Below are 21561 nucleotides of genomic sequence, written 5' to 3' on the forward strand. Positions count from 1 at the left end.
AGAGTTTTGGTTTATAACTGGACAGTAAACGCCTGCTCGAGGGTAGTTTTTTTTGTTTGTTTTGTGGTACGCGGGCCTCCCACTGTTGTGGCCTCTCCCGTTGTGGAGCACAGGCTCCGGACGCGCAGGCTCAGTGGCCATGGCTCACGGGCCTAGCCGCTCCGCAGCATGTGGAATCTTCCCGAACCAGGGCGCGAACCCGTATCCCCTGCATCGGCAGGCGGACTCTCAACCACTGCGCCACCAGGGAAGCCTCTCAACGGTAGTTTTTATGGCTACTAACAGTGGCTTCTGTGCGAGGCTCCGGACCAGACAGGCTGGGGGAATCAGACTGAGGTGGACGCGTCCTCCCCCTGCCCTGGAAGAGCTAGCAGAGGAGGAAATGGCTCCAAAACAAATAACAAGCGAAAGCAGAACCTCAGCTCGCAGCCTCTGCGTCTCTGACTTCGCCCACTTCCCTCCCAGCAGAGGTGACGTGGACCTGACAAGCGCAGTCACGGAAATCACTCTGTGGATCTGGGCCTCGGTGTGTCAGTGACCAACAGTGTGTTTAAAAAGTCCTTAAACAGCGTTTAGTGGGAGCCCTCCCCCTCCTCTGCCTCCCGTCTTCCCTGCATCTCCCACCGCACCCCACCCCCAAGAATTAGGCACAGTTGTGAGTCCTGAGGGGCGGGGTCAACATTCTGCAGGCAGGTGCGCATTTTCTAGCACTTGTGGCTGCCTTGTTCTCATAAGGGGAGGGAACTGTTGCTCCAGGCCACACCCGGTATGGGAGAGGGAGGAGAGCCCGGTGGACAGCCGCATGGTGGCCTCTTCTGTAACATGGCGATGATGGTAGAAATGCTTGCCTAACAGAGGTGTTGGGGGGATAGCTGATCATGGATAACAGGCGTAGCGCATGTGAGATCTGTAGAGCACTCAGCAGAGCTTGATTGCCGTTACTAATAATGAGTCGGGAGGGCCTGCAGCACAGGAAACAGCTAGATGTATGAGAGCGCTGGCTGTGCAGGCCACAGGCTGACAGTGCTAACAGAAATCCCACGGGGGCTGGGACCAGCCTGGGAAAGGCTGGCTGAGAGAAGCGGCGGCGGAGTGGCGACTCGTCAGCCGAGCGTGGGTGTGCGTTGGTGTGGGACGGGCAGACAGTCTGGGCTCTGGGCGGGGCAGGCACACTGACGGCAGGGGAGCCGGAGGGAGCACGCTGAGTGGGGGGCGTTCAGGACCCTCAGATGCCAGACTTGGCACCCAAACGGTCTCTTTCTAATGCCTCCAGGGCCTGCCATGGGATGAACTTTGATGCTCGTTCCAGGAAGCTTTGTGGGGAATTTTCCAGGCATCCAGTGGCTCTAGATGGTGGCTGTACCAACAGTGACAAAGTCGATGACTGTCTTAGTGCCTCCTGATATTGTGCTAACTCTTTATGTCCCTGGTGTCACCGCTAACTCACGAGGGGCTACTGTCATTATCCTCGTTTTATAGACAGCGACATCGAGGGACAAAGAGCTTGCCTGACTTGCCCCCAGGTCATCGGCTAGGAAGTGGCCAAGCCAGGGTTCCATTTAGATCTGTCTCTCCCCAGAATGCAAGCCCTTAACCCAGCAGTATAAGGTGGCTCTTGGGAGGAGAAGATTTTCGTGCCTCCGCAGTCTGTTCACCTGCTTCCACCTGGGTCTCCTCTGTGTGGGAACTTCCCTGTGGAGGGTTCAGCCACTGGAGACAGCACATGTCCTTGGTGTAGCGTCAGGGAGCCCTGACATCCTGAAGCCAGGAGTCATGTCTTTTGGGAACTTCCCACCTTCCCCTTTTGTGTCCTCACTCCTTTTTCCTAACTAGAGGTGGCTTTACAGAAATGTGGAAGATGATTCTGTGCTAGGAGACCCTGGGGAATTCCTGAATAAGCTCAGGACTTACTAATCAATCAGAAAAGCCCATGAGCGTCACAGCGGAGTCCACAGCTCCACCTGGCCAAGGGAGTCAGCAGGGTGTGGGCAAGGCCTCCTGAGTGGCTGCACAGGGCTGGGATGGCTGGGAACAGAAGCAGTCATGCCCCAAGGTGACAGACATCATTCTTAATGGAATTGAGACTAGACTCTAGTGCTCTTTTATATTAAAATGCTGCAGCCAATTTTAACAGTGTTTACTGGGCAATTCCATGTGACTGTGAACAATGGATTCAAACAAGGCACAATATTCACACTAGCCTGTTGAACACCCACTGTGTATCCTCCACACCAGGCCTGACGTGCCTGCACTTAAGCGTGGACGCATCGTGGCGGGCTGCCGGGAATCGTAGGCAGGCTGTGAATCCCCGCACTGTTTTGATTTGGTGTTTGAAGGCGCCTTTTTACAAATTAGTAGACATTCTGGATCTACAGTCAAACAGAGAAGAGGTCCAGTCCCAGTCAGCCACCTACCAGCCCTGTGGCCTCTAGCCACTTGCTTTTCCTCTCTCAGCTTTGTTTCCTCACCTGTAAAATCGACACACATTTAGGGTTCTTCAGAAGGGTTAATGAAATTGTGTGGCCACACTTTGTGAAGCACCTTGTAAGTGTTGCCAGCAATTTGGTGTCATATAGGAAATGCTTCCTTGGTGTTTGTAACGCCCAACTCAAGTCCTTCCCGAGAGCATCCCTAAGTTGTAAGGATCAACCAAAAGTTGTGATGGTAGTTTTTTTGTTTTGTTTTTTTATTTTATTTATTTTTGTCTGCGTTAGGTCTTCATTGCTGCACGGGCTTTCTCTAGCTGCGGCGAGCGGGAGCTGCTCTTCGTTGCGGTGCGTGGGCTTCTCATTGCGGTGGCTTCTCTTGTTGTGGAGCCCGGGCTCTAGGCACACGGGCTTCAGTAATTGTGACATGCGGGCTTCAGTAGTTGTGGCACATGGGCTCAGTAGTCGTGGTCACGGGCCCTAGAACGCAGGCTCAGTAGTTGTGGCTCACGGGCTTAGTTGCTCCGTGGCATGTGGGATCTTCCCAGACCAGGGCTCGAACCCATGTCCCCTGCATTGGCAGGTGGATTCTTAACCACTGTGTCACCAGAGAAGCCCTGTGATGGTGGTTCTGTACATGTTTGACCTATAAAATAAAATCAGCATCTTTCCCTTCTCATTTTTGGAGTGCGTGATGGTAGGTGATCACTTCTGTTAAGATGGTCTTCAGAAAATTCTTACCCAAAGATTATTTTACCCCCTATCCTGGTGACCCATCTCATATGAGGCATATCCATTTAGCCTATCTCTAGGCCTAGAGAGAGGAAGGGGGAGGATGCTTTTTAATTTTTACCATATGTGTGACCTGTTCCCAGTCAACGTTTAGGCAGAGGTGAGGGCTCCGGTGTTTGATTTCGAGTCATCGGGAAATCCAGCCCGCTGTTCCTCGGGGAGCCCTAAACGTTGATTTGCCTTTGGGAGGGCGGGGGCTTCGGTGAAACCTGATTTACAGCATCACCCTGGTACTGATTTCCTTTCACATACTCTAAAGGAAGTGCTCTGGTGATATTGGCACTGAGCAAGTAACAAAGGGTTTAAAACGTCAGCTCTGGAAACAAAACTGCACCTTGTGATGTTAGGATGATTGAACCACACTTGATCTCCGATTACAGCTAAAACAACAGTTGCTAAATCCAGCTAACATGGAAAAACTAGAAAAGAAGAGGGAAAATCAGCCAAACCCATGGCCAGGGACGGAGAGAGGGGGCAGTGGTGGGACACAGTCTTGTGTTTCCACTTGCCGGGTGTGGGCCCAGGCAGCCGCCGCGTGTGGACACTGGCTGTGGGAACTCCGTGACTTAAAGTCCAGTTGAAAGAACTGCTTTTATCATTTCGAGTTTGCAGCCCCAGGCCAAAACAGACAAAACAATTTTTAAAAGTCTCAGTTCAAAAGCAGTTTGAAACATTCTCTTTTTCTCACGTGAATGTCTCCATCAAAAGGAACCCCAAAGGAACCCCAAATCTCTCCACTGTCCTGTGTGCCCCTCCTCTGATTGCCTACCTGGCAGGCTCCCCCAGGTTCACTGACTAACCCAATTAACTGGCTCCCCTGGGTGAACCGTGGCTCAGTTAAGCTGAATTTGAAGCACGTAAAATGAAGGAAGGCATTTCCTTCCTGCCATGGGCAGCGCAGCCTGTTCTGCTGCTGTCACCACAGGGAAACCCGAGCCGGAGAGCTGCGAACGGGGGTGCAGGGGTTCCCTGCAACTGTGGCGGATTACAAAGTAGAAAAGCACCGCGTAAAGTGGTGGCAGCTGCTCCACGTCTCTCAGAAAAGCCAAAGAATTCTAATAAAGAATGTATGGTCTATTTTTAATGCTCCTAATAAATACCATGCATTCTGAGTCTATAGCAGACCCCCCATTATCCTGTCATCTTCCAGGTGAGGGTCTGTACTTTGCAGATCATTAAGAACACGACTCTCTGTCAGTGAGCAGACACTTCAAACGACAACACAGAAACAAACTCCATATATTCTGCGTTTCCCCTCGCTGCTTCAGGATTGGGGTGGAATTTGTAGGGGCATTTATCCCTCTGTCTGCTCAAATCTGACATGAGTTATTTCCTGAGGAGGAGACAGACTGCTCTCCTCTCCAGCCTGAGTGACTGACTCATAGAGGGTCACAGGAAATCACTGGTGGGGTTTTTTACTCCCTGTCCTTGTATTTGATAGATACTTACGTGGTTGTTGATGGATTGAGCGTCTTTTATTCAGCTGGTGTGAATATCTAGGTATAGTCATTTTTTTAATCAGATGACCAGGTACTGAGAAAATTGTAGCGTACTTTGTGTATAAAATGGAGATTCTCCCTCTCACAAGACTGTTTGAAAGATCAGAAGTGCTCTTGTGATAGCTGACTAGACCCAGGGAAAGGAAAAATTCCGTTTCTCCCGACTGACAGAAAACTTTGGTATTCCAGATGTGCAGGTCTTTTTCCCACACCAAGAAATTCTCTAATTCTCTGCAGACACCAGCTGGGTGTCCTACAATTCAATTCCATTCTGACACTATCTATCTGGAGGTAGAATCAGATGCCACAGGTTAAGGGCTCAGGCCTGCAAGACTCCCCCTCCAACAAGACTCTCTCCTCAGGTGACCCACGACTTCTGTCTGACTTGGCTACAAATCGAGAGTTCCCACGACCCCCTCCCCAGGTTCATAATTTGCTAGAATGGCTCTCAGAACTCAGGATACAAGGACGCAACTCAGGAACAACAAAGTGGAAGAGACGTGTAGAGCAAGGTATGGTGGAGGGGGCATGGAGCCGTAGCCCTCTCCCACTCTCTCAACACCTCCCAGGTGTTCACAAACCCTGTACTTTAGGGACTTTTATGGAGGCTTCATCTGTAGACGTGATCAGTTATTAACTCAGTCTCCAGCCCCTCTCCCTTCCCCAGAGGATGGGGGCGAGGCTGAAAGTTCCAAGCTTATAATCATGGCATGGTCTTTCTGGGGACCAGCCCCCATCCTGAAGCCGTCCAGGAAAACACCAAGAGTCACCTCATTAGGACAGAAGGTACTCCTGTCGCCCAGGAAATTCCGAGGGACTTAGGAGCTCTGTGTCAGGAACCTGGGTCAAGGACCAAATATTAGAACAAAAGATGCTCCTAGCGCCTGTATCACTTAGGAAATTATGAAGGTTATAAGAGCTTGGCCAGGAGCCAAGGACAAAGACCAAAAAATATATTTCTTTTTTGTTTGTTTATTCACCCACTTTTTCCTTTATGCATTAAACAAATATTTACTGAACCTTTCTTTAAGCTAGCCTCTGACTAGGTACTGTGGCCACAGATGAAAGAGAATTCTTGCCTTCAGGGAGTTTGCAGCCTAACCATCTCTTTCACTTTTTTCCTTCTTTAATAAAGCTGTCAACTTTTATCCTCCAATACTGTTTCCTTCTTGAGATTCCCACTTTCTAGAGCAAGCAAGAGTCAACCCAAGTTTCCCTTTCTTCGTGGGGTTTTTCCAGGCCAACCTGGGCTGTGTGTTTCACTTTCTCCAGCTGTAAAATAAAGCCCAAAGGGAGCTAACAATATTTCCAAAGAGTGTTGTGAGTTTAAAGCGGAAAAGAAAAAAAGACTGTATACCTTTAAGAAAAAGATATTAAGCAGGTGACATTTTACTGTCAGTTCTAAGATGTGTTTGCCTAGAGAAATTCTTTTTTGTTTTATTTTTTGTTGTTTTTTAATAACCGCTTTATTAAAATATAATTCACATACCATACAATTTACCCCCTTATGGTGTACAATTCAGTGGTTTTTAGTATTTTCACAGAGTAGTGCAACTATTACCACAATCAATTTTGGAACATTTTTATCACCCCCAAAAGAAATCCCATACCTATGAACAGTCACTCAGCTCTTCCTTCTTTCACTCAATATATTTCTTGTTATATCACAGTATCACACTCAGTATACTGTAAAGCACTATGCTGATACAAACGTGATTACTGCTGCTGTTTCCTAGATTCACGGGCAGAGTATGAGATTCTTGGACCATAACCTGCACTCAGGAACCCCTGCCATGGTAGAGTTTTGACTGTATTTTAAGTTGCTAAACAATAATAATCCTTATAAACAATAGGACTGTTAATAACGTCCCTGCCTCTTTCTATTACATTTTTTCAAATTGCTAATTATTATTGGTATACAGCAAAAATTGAGTTTTGTATGTTGATTGTATATCTAACAACATTGTTGACCTTTCTTATTAGTTTTAATAGTTTGAGAATTCTTTCACATTTTCAATGTAGATCATCAGATCTTTTGCAAGTAGAAATAGTTTGGGCTCTTCTCTTCCAATTTGTATACCTTATTTCTTTTTCTTGTTTTTTTTTTCCCCCTTTGGCTAAGGCTGCCAAAATAATGTTGAATTAAAGCCCTAGTAGCAGATTCCTTGAATTGTTCCTAACTTTACTGAGAATGCTTCTAAAGTTTTACCATTTATCGTGATACTCACCATAGGTTTTACTAGGTTAAGGAATCTCCTTTTGGTTTTAGATTTGCAGTTTTATTAAAATTATGACTCAGCGTTAGAAACACTTCCTGCGTCTATTGAGATGTTTCTTTTTTTGTCCTTTTGTAAAAAGTAGTAGTGTGGTATATTAAATTACTAGATTTTTAGAAAAAATGTTGAACCATCTTTGCATTTCTGAGATAATATTCTTCCCTTTGTCCCAGAGTGACTACTTCCTGTAGTTAAGAATTTGTATTCCTAAGAACTAACTCCCAGATATTAGTGACACCGGACTATTTTTCATGTTACACCAGTGCCTTACAACATTCAGCCGGGTGTGTGAGGATTGTGTGGGAAGGAACACTGGGATTTGTGTTCATGAGCGTGATTGTTACCATGTACACCCCACAGAGTTTACTCAGGAAGCAAACATATCAAAGTTTGAGAACCTTCTATCCTACAAAGGACTTTAACTGCGTAGGAAGCAGTATACTACCTTCCTGCTTTAGGATTTATCACCCTTATCTACACAGAAATGCATCAGTGAACTGATTTGGGGTAACTCCTCTTTCCCTGCCTATTGGTTTGAATCATGAAATCTTTCCTACTTTGCCTGTTGGTTGAAGATCACCCACGCAATAATTTCTGCTTCAGCTGTGGGCTTTCTGTTGTCTTCTCATTTGGGAGACCATGGGAATAGGCATGGCAAAGAAAACAAACACATTAGTGAGGCAAGGTCCTGCTTACTTTTTAGTTTGAAAGGTAATCATTTCACAAGGCAAGGTTTTCTGTACTGACTCTTGTTTTCAGCCCATGAGAATGTTGACTTCATTCAATAAATATTTCTTGAGCTGCTGTCATCAAGTATCAGGCCCTGTTAATATGTCCAGGTATATCGAGTTATAATGGCACATACCTTACAAAAAGCACCCACCATCTGTCCTGCCTTCAGAAAGCTTGCGGTCGGCCATTTATTAGCACTAATATCCAGTAAGTCGGACGGATGTGCACTTCCTGTGTGGTGGCCACCGCCAGAGACCCTGAGACCACAGCAAAAAAAGCTCATCTCTGACACTATGGCCCAGCGTCCAGTCCAGTACGGGAGACAAAACAAAGCACACATGAGACTTAAAAACAACATTACAAGAATAAACTCACACTTTGAGGACACAGTAGCGGAGGAGTCATATGTAAAATGTCGTCAGACTCACAACCACATAACCTGTCAGACTGTTGGTGGGGATGAGAGAGGTAGGGAGGAGGGTTTCTGCAAAATGGATAGGCATTTCAAAGGTGGGCCTGGGGGGCATTTCAGGTAAGCGAAATACTGCATCGCAAGCACGGTTGATAACAGGGAGTGGTACAGCCAGGTGACAGTGGTGACCAGCCAGTGTAGCTGGATAAGAAGGCACCTGAGGAGGGATGGAAGGAAGGGCAAGGGACGGAAGGAAGGACAAGGAATAGAGAGCCGGCCTGGGTGCAGGTGCATTTCCACCCGAGGGTGCTGGGGCCGGGGCAGCTCTGCACTGGTCAGTCAGCCACAGGCCGGGTCTCTCTCATGTTCTTCCCTTGCAGTGACTGTCCTTCACCATCCCCTCCTGCCGACTTCCCTCATGCTTACTCCTTTTTCATTGGGAGGTGCTGGCCTGTGGGGGACCCTCTGGCCCTGGCTGGAGGGAGTGGGGCAGAGGCAGGCCTGAGGCCTGGATGACCCGTGCAGACAGAGCTGCCACAGGTGTGCTGTAATATCCTTCCCACGTCTGCAGACATGACGAAACACACTCTGTCTGCTGTGAACAATTCATTCATTAGTCAGAGCTGCTCACAGGGCGAGTGAGCAAACGGCACGTTCTCCTCAGGAAAAGTCCTGGCTGTGCGTCCACAGGCTTCCTTCTGCTGAACGGGTTGCCCGTCAATGTGTTGAACATCCTAAGATAAACTTTTTCTTTTTCAACATCTTTATTGGAGTATAATTGCTTTACAGTGTTGTGTTAGTTTCTGCCGTATAACAAAGTGAATCAGCTATATGCATACGCATATCCCCATATCTCCTCCCTCTTGTGTCTCCCTCCCTGCCACCCTCCCTATCCAAGCCCTCTAGGTGGTCACACAGCACCGAGCTGATCTCCCTGTGCTATGCAGTTGCTTCCCACTAGCTATCTGTTTTACATTTGGTAGTGTACATATGTCCATGCCACTCTCTCACTGCGTCCCAGCTTACCCTTCCCCCTCCCCGTGTCCTCAAGTCCTTCTCTATGTCTGCATCTTTATTCCTGTCCTGCCCCTAGGTTCATGAGAACCTTTGTTTTTTTTTTGTTTTTTTTTTTAGATTCCATATATATGTGTTAGCATACGGTATTTCTTTTTCTCTTTCTGACTTACTTCACTCTGTATGACAGACTCTAGGTCCATCCACCTCACTACACATAACTCAATTTCGTTTCTTTTTATGGTTGAGTAATATTCCATTGTATGTATGTGCCATATCTTCTTTATGCATTCACTAAGATAAACTTTTGAATTTAAAGAGTCATAATGACCTGAGCTGCATCTTGGCCCAGGAATCACTTCCATCCCTCCTTTCATGGTTTTCTGAGAAACTTGGATGCTGAACTGTGAAGTAAAGGTTTGCTTTAGTTGTAAACGGAAATGTAAGAACAATGCAAATTCTTCCCACTGGCACCCAACCTGGACCTCACCTCCTCATGAAATGTGCCCCCAGCCCCAAGATGGACCGTCACCCTCCTGATCACTACCTCCATCTGTGACCCTGTCTAGCCGTGATCTTTGTCTCTCTGGTTCTTCTGAGTAATGAATAGTAACCCTTCACGTTTGTTTTACTCTTGAAAATGAGGAGTGCCTTCCTCCCATGGTCCCAGGTGAGAGCCCCCTCACTGCAGGGCAGGGCAGGGCAGGGCAGTACTCTCAGCTAGTAGGTTATAGCGCGCGGAGACCCTAGTCATCCTGGCCCCCTGGGAGCGGGAGGCTGTGCAAGGGGCCCAGCCAGTGGAGCAGGGTGAGGGTGGGGAGCTGGGACTCCTGTCGCATCAGCCTGAGAGGCGGGGGGAGCTTGCAGCAGGAGCAGCCTTACTCTCGTGTGATGCTTGGCGATTCCTCTCAGCCTGAGGTGAGCAGCTGGGTGCAGCCCGTCGGGGAGGCAAAGCCATTCCTCACAGGACTCGCCACCTCCTCGCCCTGGTCCTTTGCTGGATGCCACCAGGAGTGCTCGTTCATTTGTAAAGTCCTCAAGCCCATGCATTGGCTTTCAGTAAGCTCCACCCCGACAACAAAGCATTTTGAAGTTTATTAAATCGTTAAAAGTGGCCTAGTAATAATAATAACAGCAGCTAACATTTATCCAGTGCTTACTGTGTGCCAAACACACATATACTTTGTTGGCATCATTTAATTTAATCATCAAATTTATTTAATCTTCCCCAGAATCATCACTTTAGAAAGTGATCACTTAAGACTTAGTGAAACGGGGAATCCCCTGGCAGTCCAGTGGTTAGAACTTAGTGCTTCCACTGCTAAGGGCCCAGGTTCAATCCCTGGTTGGAGAACTAAGATCCCACAAGCTGTGCGGTGCGGCCAAAATAAAAAAGGGAAACGAAAAGATTGCCTTTTATACCAACACACTGACCAATGCATCACTAGGCTAGGCTCTGTGAGGGACGCAGAGACTGCAGGGGGCATCTGGTCCCTGCCCTCCAGGTGCTTGAGATTCAAAATGGTAAGAAGAGAATTCACAGAGCTGATTTGGTGCTAAGAACAGGCTTGTTCTTTTATTCCCTCATTTAACAGGCGTTTATTGAGCCTGATTGTTGATTTATGCCTGGTTTATGATGTGTTGGTGCTGAGCGCTGTGTGAGACGCTGCAGACACTGGTCTTAAGGAGCGCATCATCCACAACGAATAAACCAGAAGTGCGGTGTGCTGGGCCCCGCAGGAGCGGGCTAGTCTACAAGGACGGGTGGGAGGCACAAAGAGGGGTGTGAGCTGATAGCTAAGAACAGGCTTCTCTCCCAAGGTTAATGATAATCTCCCCATGGGGTGAGGAACTATCTAGATAACATAGGGCATGTCTACCAACGGTGCCTGACAGGCAGTCAGCAGGCAGGAAGATGTATCTACTTCGTTAATGGAGTGAAAGGGCTTTGGAGGAGCCCTGAGTCCGTTCCTCTGCCTGCACACTGGCCCCCGGCCCCCGGTGTCAGTGTTGCCTTGCATACCCGGCTTGGTACCTGGATGCTCACCTGGAGGCTTTCCCAGAGGGGTTGGGAGGGGAGCAGGCCCCAGGCTGGGGGAGGACTGGAAGAAGGGGCCCGAGACAGGCACAGCCTGGAGGCAGAGCAGAGAGTGGGCTTTTCACCTGGAGTCCCGGACCTGGAATCGCCCCCCCACACCCCACACCCGCCACAGACTCAGCGTGGTGCCGCCTGCGGGGCAGGTTGGTCTGGGCTGGCCCCAGGCTGAGCTGTTTAAGCCCCCAGCCCTCATCCCCAGCGCCTCTCAGCATGGCTGTGCGTGTTCATTTAGACCCAGCAAGACCCTTGCCAAGAAAAACAAAGAAAATGATCTCTCAGCGGTTATTTATACTGTAAACCTCCTCTGGAGCGATTTTTTTCCCAGTCCAGCTTGCAGTAATTTATTAAGAAAGATAAAGTGATTTTTAAGTGTGATTTTAAACGAGTTAGGACCATACATAGCTTGCTTTCTGTTCTTCTTCTGCTTGGATTTGATGTTGTTCCCAGAATGAACTTAGACTTACCTTCTTCTTCTGATAGTTTGGGACCACTGAGAAAAATCCCCATTCTGTAAAAAAAAAAAATAGCCATTACGTAAACACACTGAGGCCGAAACTTTTCTGAGATGACTGAAAACTATCACTACAAACTACTTCCTGAGAAGAGAGAAGAGATGGGAGGGAGTACGTGGAGCTGATTCTTTGAAGATGTTATTTTTTGTAGCCACAGTTCTTCTCTGTTAACCAAAATGCAACTTTCTGAATGTAGTGCCCGCTGTTTATCATCAGACCAAGAGAGAGAGAAGAGAAAAACGAAATAGGCTTGAAGCGCAAAACTCTGAACGGTTTATGAAATGGGTTTTTAAAAAAATATTAAGAGAATGAACCGTTGTTTCTTTTTCATCCTTAAACACTTAAACTCTTTCAAGTTATGGCCAATTAGAAAAAACCTGGAGCGCATCTCGAGGCCCAGATTTCTCACCATCAGAAATGTGTAGCCGCAAAGGAGAGTCAAGAATTGCGGCTCTTCTGAGCTGTCTGGGCTGGAAAAGTACTGACCAGAGGAAAGCCTCTAGCTGGGGCTGCGGGCCTCCGGGCTTCTCCAGCCCACTGGCGTAGCTGTGCCCCTCGGCCAGGCGGGCTGTCAGTTTCACCTGCCCCTGAGGATGGTCAAGCCAAACAAGAAAGGAACTTGAGGTTCCAGCGACCCACAGTGAAAAGCTTCTAGAGTCTTAACACTGAGCCTTTCTGCTCTGAGTCGGGCCGTGCCGATGCTGTGGCGGCAGGCAGATGCGCCTTCTGCACAGGCGTCTATATTTAGGTTTGGGCAGGATGTTGCCAAGGTAAAGAAAGGCATGGTCCATGTCGCCTCGGCATGCTGTTTGTCTTGGAACAGAGGCCCTCACCGCCTGTCCCCACGTCTTCTGCTCACAGCCAGGCCCTGTGTTGCCCCCAGGGTTAGACATTCTCACCGAGGAGAAGGCATCTCCCCAGAGCCCAGCAGTTTGGAAGGTGGCAGCGCCCTTCCTGAACGGCTGTCCTTCATGCTGGTGGTACGTGCCACCCGGCAGGGACTGGACGCTGAGGTTGCCGCACTGTTTGTTAGCAGGCCGTGTGGTGGAGCCCCAGATGACCCGGGGTGTCCAGTGGCTTATCGCCTGCCTCTCTGAAGCAGTAGTCTTTTAACCCGTAGTGGGCAGCTGCTCTCCCCCGGCTCCGTCTTCTGGGCCTGCTGGCCACCTGGAGACAGAGCCCCAGTCACTGCCTGCCGTCACGTACCTGGCCACCTCGGGACCACCTAAGAGCCTCCCACCTGCAGAAGGGTGGCCCAGCTCAGCGGGCCTTAGCCAACCAGCAGCCCGGAGGCTTCTCCCGGCCTCGAGCCCCCATCCCGGAAGCCTTCCCTGCCCTCCCTGCAGGAGCCTCATTCCTGGCCTCCAGTCCTCGCCTGCACTCCTCGCCCCAGTGCCTTGGCTGCCTGGTATCACCCCGGCTGTGCGTCCAGTTCACACCCCCGTTTGCTTGTGAATCACCTCTTCCAGGAAGCCTTCTGTAAAAGGGCCGATTGATTTCTTCCTGGGATTCCTTACATGGGGGCCTCCCTGGAGGCCATGCTGGCATTCCTTCTGGAACGTTCCATCCTTCAGGGCTTAGATCCAGACCATCCTGTGCAGAGCCTTAGCGGAGTGCCCGGACGTTTGCCCCCTCAGCTCAGGCCGCTCCCCTGGGCCGTCTATCAGACACCCTGCCTGCTGTGCCTTACCCTCCTGGCCAGACTGAAGACTGCTGAGGGGAGGGGCCTCACCATCTTAGTCATCGTTCTATCCCCAGAGGCACCTAGCACAGCTCCCAGGTCCCTAAGGTGGAGTCCCGACTTCTGTCACCCTAAGACTGTCCCGCATCGGCCCCTCGCGGAGCTGGACAGGCTGTGGGAGGTGGTGATGGGACAGCCACCCTGATGGGGCCCTCAGGCCCGCGGACTGAGGGGACAGCTGTACGCCCAGTGGGAGGACCCAGCTCTGCAGGTGGATTTGGCATTTGAGGCACGCAGGCTTCCTGTGAGGAGGGCTCGACCCCCTCAGTTTTCGGATTCACAGGGTCCTTGGCACAGACGTGGGGGAGCCCGGGATGAGGCACAGTTGGTTCTGTCTCTGGGAGAGCCGTGCGGCTGTTCTCGAGCCTGCCTTCCCAGGGCCTTCAGAGCACCTTGGAACCCCCCGGGACCAGGGCTCCTGCTAGCCTCGTACCCTTGCTCTCAGGGTGAAACACATCTGTCCCTTGTAAAGAATTTCTGCTGATCCCACCAAAAAATGAGCCCAAAGCTTGTCACTCTCAGCAGAGAAAAAGCGGTTCCACGTGGGAGGGGCAGAGCCCCCAAACCCCCACCCCCGCCCAAGCCTGCTGCCCACACTGGCCGGCTGGGGATGAGACCCCCTCCATGAGCAGGTCAGCCAGGCCCTGGCTTCTCTGGGCCTCTCAGGGCCGGTGCCTGGGTAGTGGGAGTTTGGAAGGACTGTCCCCAGGACCCAGGTGAGCAGGCTGGAGGGGAACTGAGGGCCTTCTGGTGAGTTGGGAAGTAGCTCATCAGAGACAAGTTAGGAAGCAAGAGGAATGTCTTTATGGATTGCCATTAGTGAGCACAGCCAGCTCCCATAAACCCTCTGGGAAATGTGCAGCCGGTGGCCTGGAGACAGCAGGGCCGGGGGCGGGCCCCACCTTGCCCGCACCCTGCTCCACCAACAGTGACCATCACCACTGACGCTTGGAGTTTTGTCCTGGCCACGGAGCCTGGACTTCAGGATGGGTCTGTGCCTTCCCAGGACCTTTACCGGGACTGCAGAGGAAGAAAGCCAAAACCTCCACTTCGCAAGAGGTGCAGAATTTCACGCGCACCTAGGGAGGATGTTTGTGTTCCGCGGAGGTCACTGCCCTTGTTTTCAGAGTAAACGTTTGTGTGAGCACACCCGGTGGGGGGCCTCCGGGGAGAGTGGAGCCTCTCACCTCTCCTTCCGTGGGCGTGGACCAAGCCTGTGGCTCTGACCCGGGACAGGGCAGCCGAGGACCACCCTGGTGTCTAGGGTTCCACGCCCAGCTCCGCCTATGACCTTGCTTAGGCCGTGTCCCCTCTCTGGGCCTCGGTTTCCCCTTCTGTAACAGTGGGTGGGGAGACTTGATGTGTGTAAGATGATTTCCAGCTCTGACATTTAAGGACTCCGATCCTAGCTATTTATGCTCAGCCTGCTGGTTCTCCCTCCAGGACAGACTTCAGATATGCACACTGCTCTCTGTTTCTCCTGGCACCGTCGGTGATCGTGTTGCTTCCTGCTTAAGTTCAGTGGCTTAGAATAAACCCAGACTCCTCACCATGGACCCTCTCGTCGCAGACCCTCTGCCCCGAGCTTTCCCACCGCAGCCACATCCTCTGCCGTCAGTCCCTGGAGCACACGCGCCCGTTCCTGCCTTTAGATCTCTGCGCCTGCCGGTCCCTCCACCAAGAGCCACCCTCCCTCTGCTCTTTGATGGGCTGGCTCCTTCCCATTTTCAGATCTCAGCTTAAATGTTGCCTTCAAGAGGGCTTACAGAAAATCCCTGTCTAAAGCAAATGCTCCTCTGTTACTCCATCTCACACTCCGTGTTTACTCTCCTTCATGGTACTTAGATGTCTTGGAGCTATTTTCTTAGTTCTGGTTGTGTGTTAGTCTCTTGTCGCCCCCACTAGAACGTGAGCTTCACACAATCAGAGGCCTCCTGAGAGTGGGGGCCGTATCTGCCCCGGTCACTGCTGCACACCCAGAGCCTAGCATCGGGCCTGGGATGCAGTGGGTGTTCCCTGTTTGTTGAATGGATAAGTGGCTGGCTGGCTGGATACTCCATAAAGAGTATCGTTTTTCTTCCTGATCTCTCAGTCTCAGGCACCATTCTCCCTCAAGGGTCTGAATGTAGCAATGAGGGAGATGTTACGTAAAACAAGTGTCCATTATGAAGTCCTCAGCCAGTAGCCAAGAGGGTTTGTGTTGCTGTGGCCTCAGCGCAGTTGGACTCAGATTCATTTAACATTTCTTAAGGGCCTGCCTGATGCCAGGTTCTGGGTGAGTGCTTTCCGTTCGTATTTTATTTACCCGTGACAACCTTTGTGAGGGTGGTGGTGGAAACTAAGTCTCAGACAGATGAAGTAACCTCGCCTGAGATCACGGAGCTGTTCAGTGGGAGAGCCCAGATCTGTACTTGGGAGCACCTCGCTCCCTCCCTATCCAGCACCGCCGAGCTGAGCTGTAGCCGTAACAGGGCGGCGGCCTGGGAAGGGTGTGTGTGACCTCAGGTGGCCTCTATTATCCACCCCACTAGGAGGAACCTGGAGCCCAGGGTTGACTGACCATGCGGGGCATCACGGGAACCTGACAGAAGGTCTGTGGCGTATCTAGCCCCGGTGACATACAGAGCGTGGGGGCTCTATTGGGATGAGTGACAGCTGAGAGCCCAGAGGACAGGCCCAGTGATCCTGCCCTCTCTGCGTGACCAGTTAGCTACTTCAGGAAGGCCTTTCTTTTCTTTTCTTTTCTTTCTTTCTTTCTTTTTCTTTTTTTTTTTTTTAATTTTTAGCTGTGTTGGGTCTTCGTTGCTGCACGTGGGCTTTCTCTAGTTGCGGCGAGCAGGGGCTACTCTGTTGCGGTGTGTGGGCTTCTCACTGCGGCGGCTTCTCTTGTTGCAGAGCACGGGCTCTAGGCACAGGCTTCAGTAGTTGCAGCATGTGGGCTCAGTAGTTGTGGCTCGTGGGCTCTAGAACACAGGCTCAGTAGTTGTTGCACATGGGCTTAGCTGCTCCGCAGCATGTGGGATCTTCCCGGACCAGGGCTCGAACCCATGTGCCCTGCATTGGCAGGCGGATTCTTAACCACCGTGCCACCAGGGAAGTCCCAAGAAGGCCTTTCTGAGGCGAGCACAGACTCTGTCGTACAGTTACCCTTCAGAGGATAGTTCTCCCGGCAAGATACTCCCTAGGAGCCTCACAGTGACTTATTGCCAGAAGCCACAGTGGCGAGAGAGCATGGGGCATGGAAGCAGAGAGACCTGGGTTTGAATCTGGGCTCTGCTGTTGTCTAGATGTGTGACCCTGGCTGAGTCATCTGCCCTCTGAGCCATCAGCTTTTTATCTGTAAAGATACCATGGTGTGGTAGAGATTAAAGAGGGTCATATTTGAATATGACACAGAATTGGCCCTGGATGATTCTTGTGACTGAGCAGGTGAAGGAATGACATCACAGACAGGAGGAAACAGGTTTGTGGTATTTTCAGCATGAAAAGCTTTAATTAGGCTCTTCTGTGAGATCAGTTACCCACAACTTGTAAGAGCTTACCAAAAAATGTTCATGATGGCAACAGGGATTTTTTTTTTTTTTCCAGGTTAAGTTGTGTTCTCAATCATTTCAAGCAAATAACAGAAACTCCTGTGTACCCAGTTTCGGGTACTATTCTGAGCACTTTAAATCCTTTGTCACGACAGCATTATGAGGGATATGCTGTTTTTGTCTTCGTTTTTCAGATGAGAAAACAGAGGAACAGAGAGAACAGGTAAATAGCCCAAGGTCACCCAGCTAGTTAAGTGGCAGAGCAGGGATGCAGTCCAAGAAGTCTGGTTTCAGAGGCAGAGCTTGTTACCCCTCGGCTAAACCGTGGGGTGTTGATTGGTGACTAAAGGGGAAATCCTACCCAGGGTAAGAGAAGGCCTGCCATCTAGCTGAGGAAGCAACGATGCTAGACCGTAATGATTCTGTTCCGCTCAGTGGTTGGAAAATTACACCCAGAGTAAAACGGTTGGGAAACAGTCTGGGTGCTGAAAGGGTGGGAGGGGGCCCCCCTTGGGGACTGCCCACCCTCTGCCTTCTTGCCCGTTTTGGAAAAGTCACAGTATTCCTCTTATTATATGTTTTGGCAATTATTATAAATATGTATTTATATTCTGTGAACCCACACACACACCTTTTAGCTTTTTTTTGGCTGAATTTTAAAAATCACATTTATTGAGGTGTAATTTACATACAGTAAAATATATGTAAAAGTGTACCTTTCTATGATTTTTGAGAAACTTACACACCTGTGTAACTACTACCACAATCAAAATATGGACAATGTCTATCACCCCAAAAGGTAAAGATTTCCCTGGGGCCCTTCACACTCAGATCCTGCACCAGCCAGGCCCAGACAATCAAGGGTCTGTTTTCTGCCATTACAGATTCCATCTGTATTTTCTAGGGTTTCATATAAATGCAACATATTTTTTTATTTTTTAAATTTATTTTTACTGAGATGTAATTGACATAAAACATTGTGTAAGTTTGAGGTATACAGCCTGTTGATTTGATACATTTATTTCTGCAATGTCAGTGTTAGCTAACCGCCCCCCATCATGTCCCATAATTGTCATTTCTTTGTGTTGAGACCAATTATGACCTATTCTCTTAGCAGCTTTGAAGTTTATGATACAGTATCATTTTGTATAATCACTGTGCTGTGAGCTAGCTCTTCAGGACTTATTTATCTACTAGTTCCAAATTTGTACCCTCCAATTCTCCAGCCCCTCGGCCTCTGGTAACCATCATTCCATTCTCTGTTTTAACAAGTTCGGCTTTTTTAGGTTCCACATATGTGATATCATCCAGTATTTGTCTTTCTCTGTGTGTCTTATCTCACTTAGCATAATGCCCTCAGGGTTCATCCTTGCTGTTGAAGATGGCAGTATTTCCTTCTTTCTCATGGCTGAATAGTATATATACAGCATATCTTCTTTACGTGTTCATCTGTTGATAGACACGTTGTTTTCATATCTTGGCTGTTGTGAATAATGCTGCAGTAAACACAGGACTGCATGTATCTTTTTGATACCGTGTTTTCATTTCCTTTGGATAGATACCCAGGATTGGAATTTCTGGATCATAAAGTACTCTTCTTAAATTTTTTTGAGGAACCACTATACTGTTTCCATAGTGACCGAACCAATTTGCATTCCCATCAACTAGTGCACAAGGATTCTCTTTTTTTCCACATCCTCACCAACATTTGTTACTTGTCTTTTTGATGATAGCCATTCTAACAGGTGTGAGGTGATATCTCACTGTGGTTTTGATTTGCATTTCCCTGATGATTAGTGATGTTAAGCATCTTTTCATGTACCTGTTGGCCATCTGGATGTCTTTGGACAAATGTCTGTGTAGTTCCTCTGCCCAGTTTTTAATCAGATTGTTTGGTTTATTGTTTGGTTTTGTTGTGGTGATGGTCGTTACTGAGTTGTATGAGTTCTTTATATATTTTGGATATTAACCCCTTATCTCATATATGATTTGCAAATATTTTCTTCCATTCTGTAGATTGCCTTTTTACTTTATGGTTTTTTAGCTGGGCAGAAATGTTTTAGTTTGACGTCCCACTTGTTGATTTTTGCTTTTGTTGCTTGCGCTTTTGGTGTCATATAAAAAGAATCATTGCCAAGACCAATGTCAAGGAGCTTCTTCCATATCAGGTTTTTAGTATCCGATCTTATGTTTAAGTTTTTAATCCGTTTTGAGTTAATTTTTGTGAGCGGTATAAGATAGGGATCCAATCTCATTTTTCTGCATGTGGTTATCCAGTTTTCGTAACACCATTTATTGAAGAGACTCTCCTTTTCCCATAGAGTGTTATTGGCTCCCTTGTCAAATAATAGCTCTCTGTTCTGTTCCGTTGGTCTGTGTGTCTGTTTTTATGCCAGTACCATACTGGTTTGATTACTGTAGTTTGTAGTGTAGTGTGAGATCAGGAAGTATGAGGACTCCAGCTTTGTTCTTCTTTCTCAAGATTGCTTTGGCTATTTGGGGCCTTCTGGGGTTCCATACAGATTTTAGGATTGTTTTTTGGAATCATATATTGAATTCTCTTTTGTCTGGCTTCTTTTGTTCAGTAAATTTTTGAGATTTATCCATTTTGTTGCATGGGTCAGTAGTTTGTCCTTTTGTATTGCTGAATAGTATCCCATTTTATATCATAATTGTTTATTCACTCATCTATTGATGAGTATTTGTTTCCAGTTTGGGACTATTGAAAATAAAGCTCCAGTGTGTGCTTGTTAAACAAGTCTTCATGTGGACATTTGTTTCCATTTCTCTGAGTGATTACCTAGGACTGGAACTGCTGGGTTATCATATAAGTGTATATTTAATTTTTAAGAAGCTGTCGAACTGTTTATCAAAGTGTCTGTACCATCTCTTCCCATCAGCAGTGTATGAGAGTTCTGGTTGTTCTGCATCTTGGTCAACACTTAGAGCTGGCAGTCTTTTTAATTTTGGCCATTTGAGTGGGTATATGGTTTTTATTTCTGTATTCTAATGATAGTGGATGTTGAACATGTTTTCATGTACTTATTTGCTGTCCGTATGTCTTCTTTTGTGACATTTCTTTCAGATCTTTTGCCCATGTTTCCAATCGGTTATTTATCTTCTTATTGAATTGTAAGAGTTCTTTATATTTTCTGGACATAGGTCCTTTGTCAGGTATATGCATTGCATGTGTTTTCTCAATATCTTTGGCTTGCCTTTTCATTTTCTTAATGTTGTCTTTCAAAAAGCATTGAATTTTGATGCAATCCAGTTTATTAATTTTTTATTTTATGGTTCATACTTTTGGTATTCTAAGAATCCTTTGCCTGCCTCTAAGTCTCATTATTTTTTTAATGTTCTTTTCTAGAAGTAGTTTTATGCTTTCTGCTTTTACATATGTATGTCCATGATTCATTTCAAATTAATTTCTACGTATGCTTTGAGATAAAGGTCAAGGTTCATTTTTCTCCATGTGGATATCTAATCGTTCAAGCACCATGTATTGAAACAACTCTCCTTTCCCCTTAAGTTACCTCGGCACCTTTGTTGAAAGTCATTCGACCCATACATGTGTGGGTCTGTTTCTCACTCTCTATTTTTTTCCACCCTTATGTCAGTACTGCACTCTCGGGTTCCTGTAGCTTGGTACAAAGTCCAGGGGACAGCTTCTGCCTCATCTCGAGGTCTCCGGTGGTCAGGCCCAGAGGCCGGGCCCTCAGGAGAAAGCCTGCGGGTTGTGGGGGGGGGGTGAATCTTGGCCCTCTGCAGATAGCCCAGGGCACCTGCATTTGCATATTTAAAGTTTCAGAGTTCTCTCTTGGTACCAAGTCAAGTCTGCTCTGAGTCTGTTTAGATGCTGCATTTACTTCACGCTGGAGCTCTGAGCTCTCACGCTTTCCTCTCTTCCATCTCCCCCTCTCCAGTGTTGACCCCCATAGCGCTTTGAGGTAGAGAACAAAAATGCCGAAGTGTCCGCCTTTTTATGGGGCCCTTATCAGAAAGTTTTCTAAGGAACTGAAAAGAAGAGCTACATAATGGAAAACATTTTGCAGCCTCCAGCACGGCCATTTATCTCAATAACCATTTCATTTAAAATGTGGGCCAAACATATAAATCATATCTTGAAGGAAAGTATGTTGGTGCCACAGAAATTGCCCTGTATTCTTACCACCTAATTTGAAAAATGTGTTGCGAAGCCAGGAAGAAAGCAAGCAGGCCTGGGGCCTGGCCACCCTTCTCCCTCACGTCCCCTTCCTTCATGCCTCGTGTCGTCTCCAAAGTGAATCCCCACTACTCCCCAGTCTGAGTGGAGAATCCACACCCTGTTGTCAGTCGCTGCTGCTGCTGCTGTTTGAGAGTCTCCCTCCTTAGAGATGAGGGGTTGAGAGCCCAAACCCACTGCTGCCCGTCCTTGGCCCTCCCCACAGCAGAGCTCAGTCACACCTCCGTCTTTCGGCCGGCCGTAAACCCTCCTTATAGATGTTGGTCCTCATTTAAGGACATGCCTGGAGGGAGGGGGCTAAATA

General features: G+C 48.2%; 1 protein-coding gene across 12 annotated transcripts in view; it reads left to right on the forward strand.

Moving 5' to 3' along the window:
• ATG7 (autophagy related 7) overlaps nucleotides 1-21561 on the forward strand; it is a 237188-nt gene that overhangs the window by 203306 nt on the left and 12321 nt on the right. The gene's annotated exons all lie outside the window — the stretch shown is intronic.

This window comes from Pseudorca crassidens, chromosome 10 (genome assembly GCF_039906515.1).
Source record: "Pseudorca crassidens isolate mPseCra1 chromosome 10, mPseCra1.hap1, whole genome shotgun sequence".
NCBI lineage: Eukaryota > Metazoa > Chordata > Mammalia > Artiodactyla > Delphinidae > Pseudorca > Pseudorca crassidens.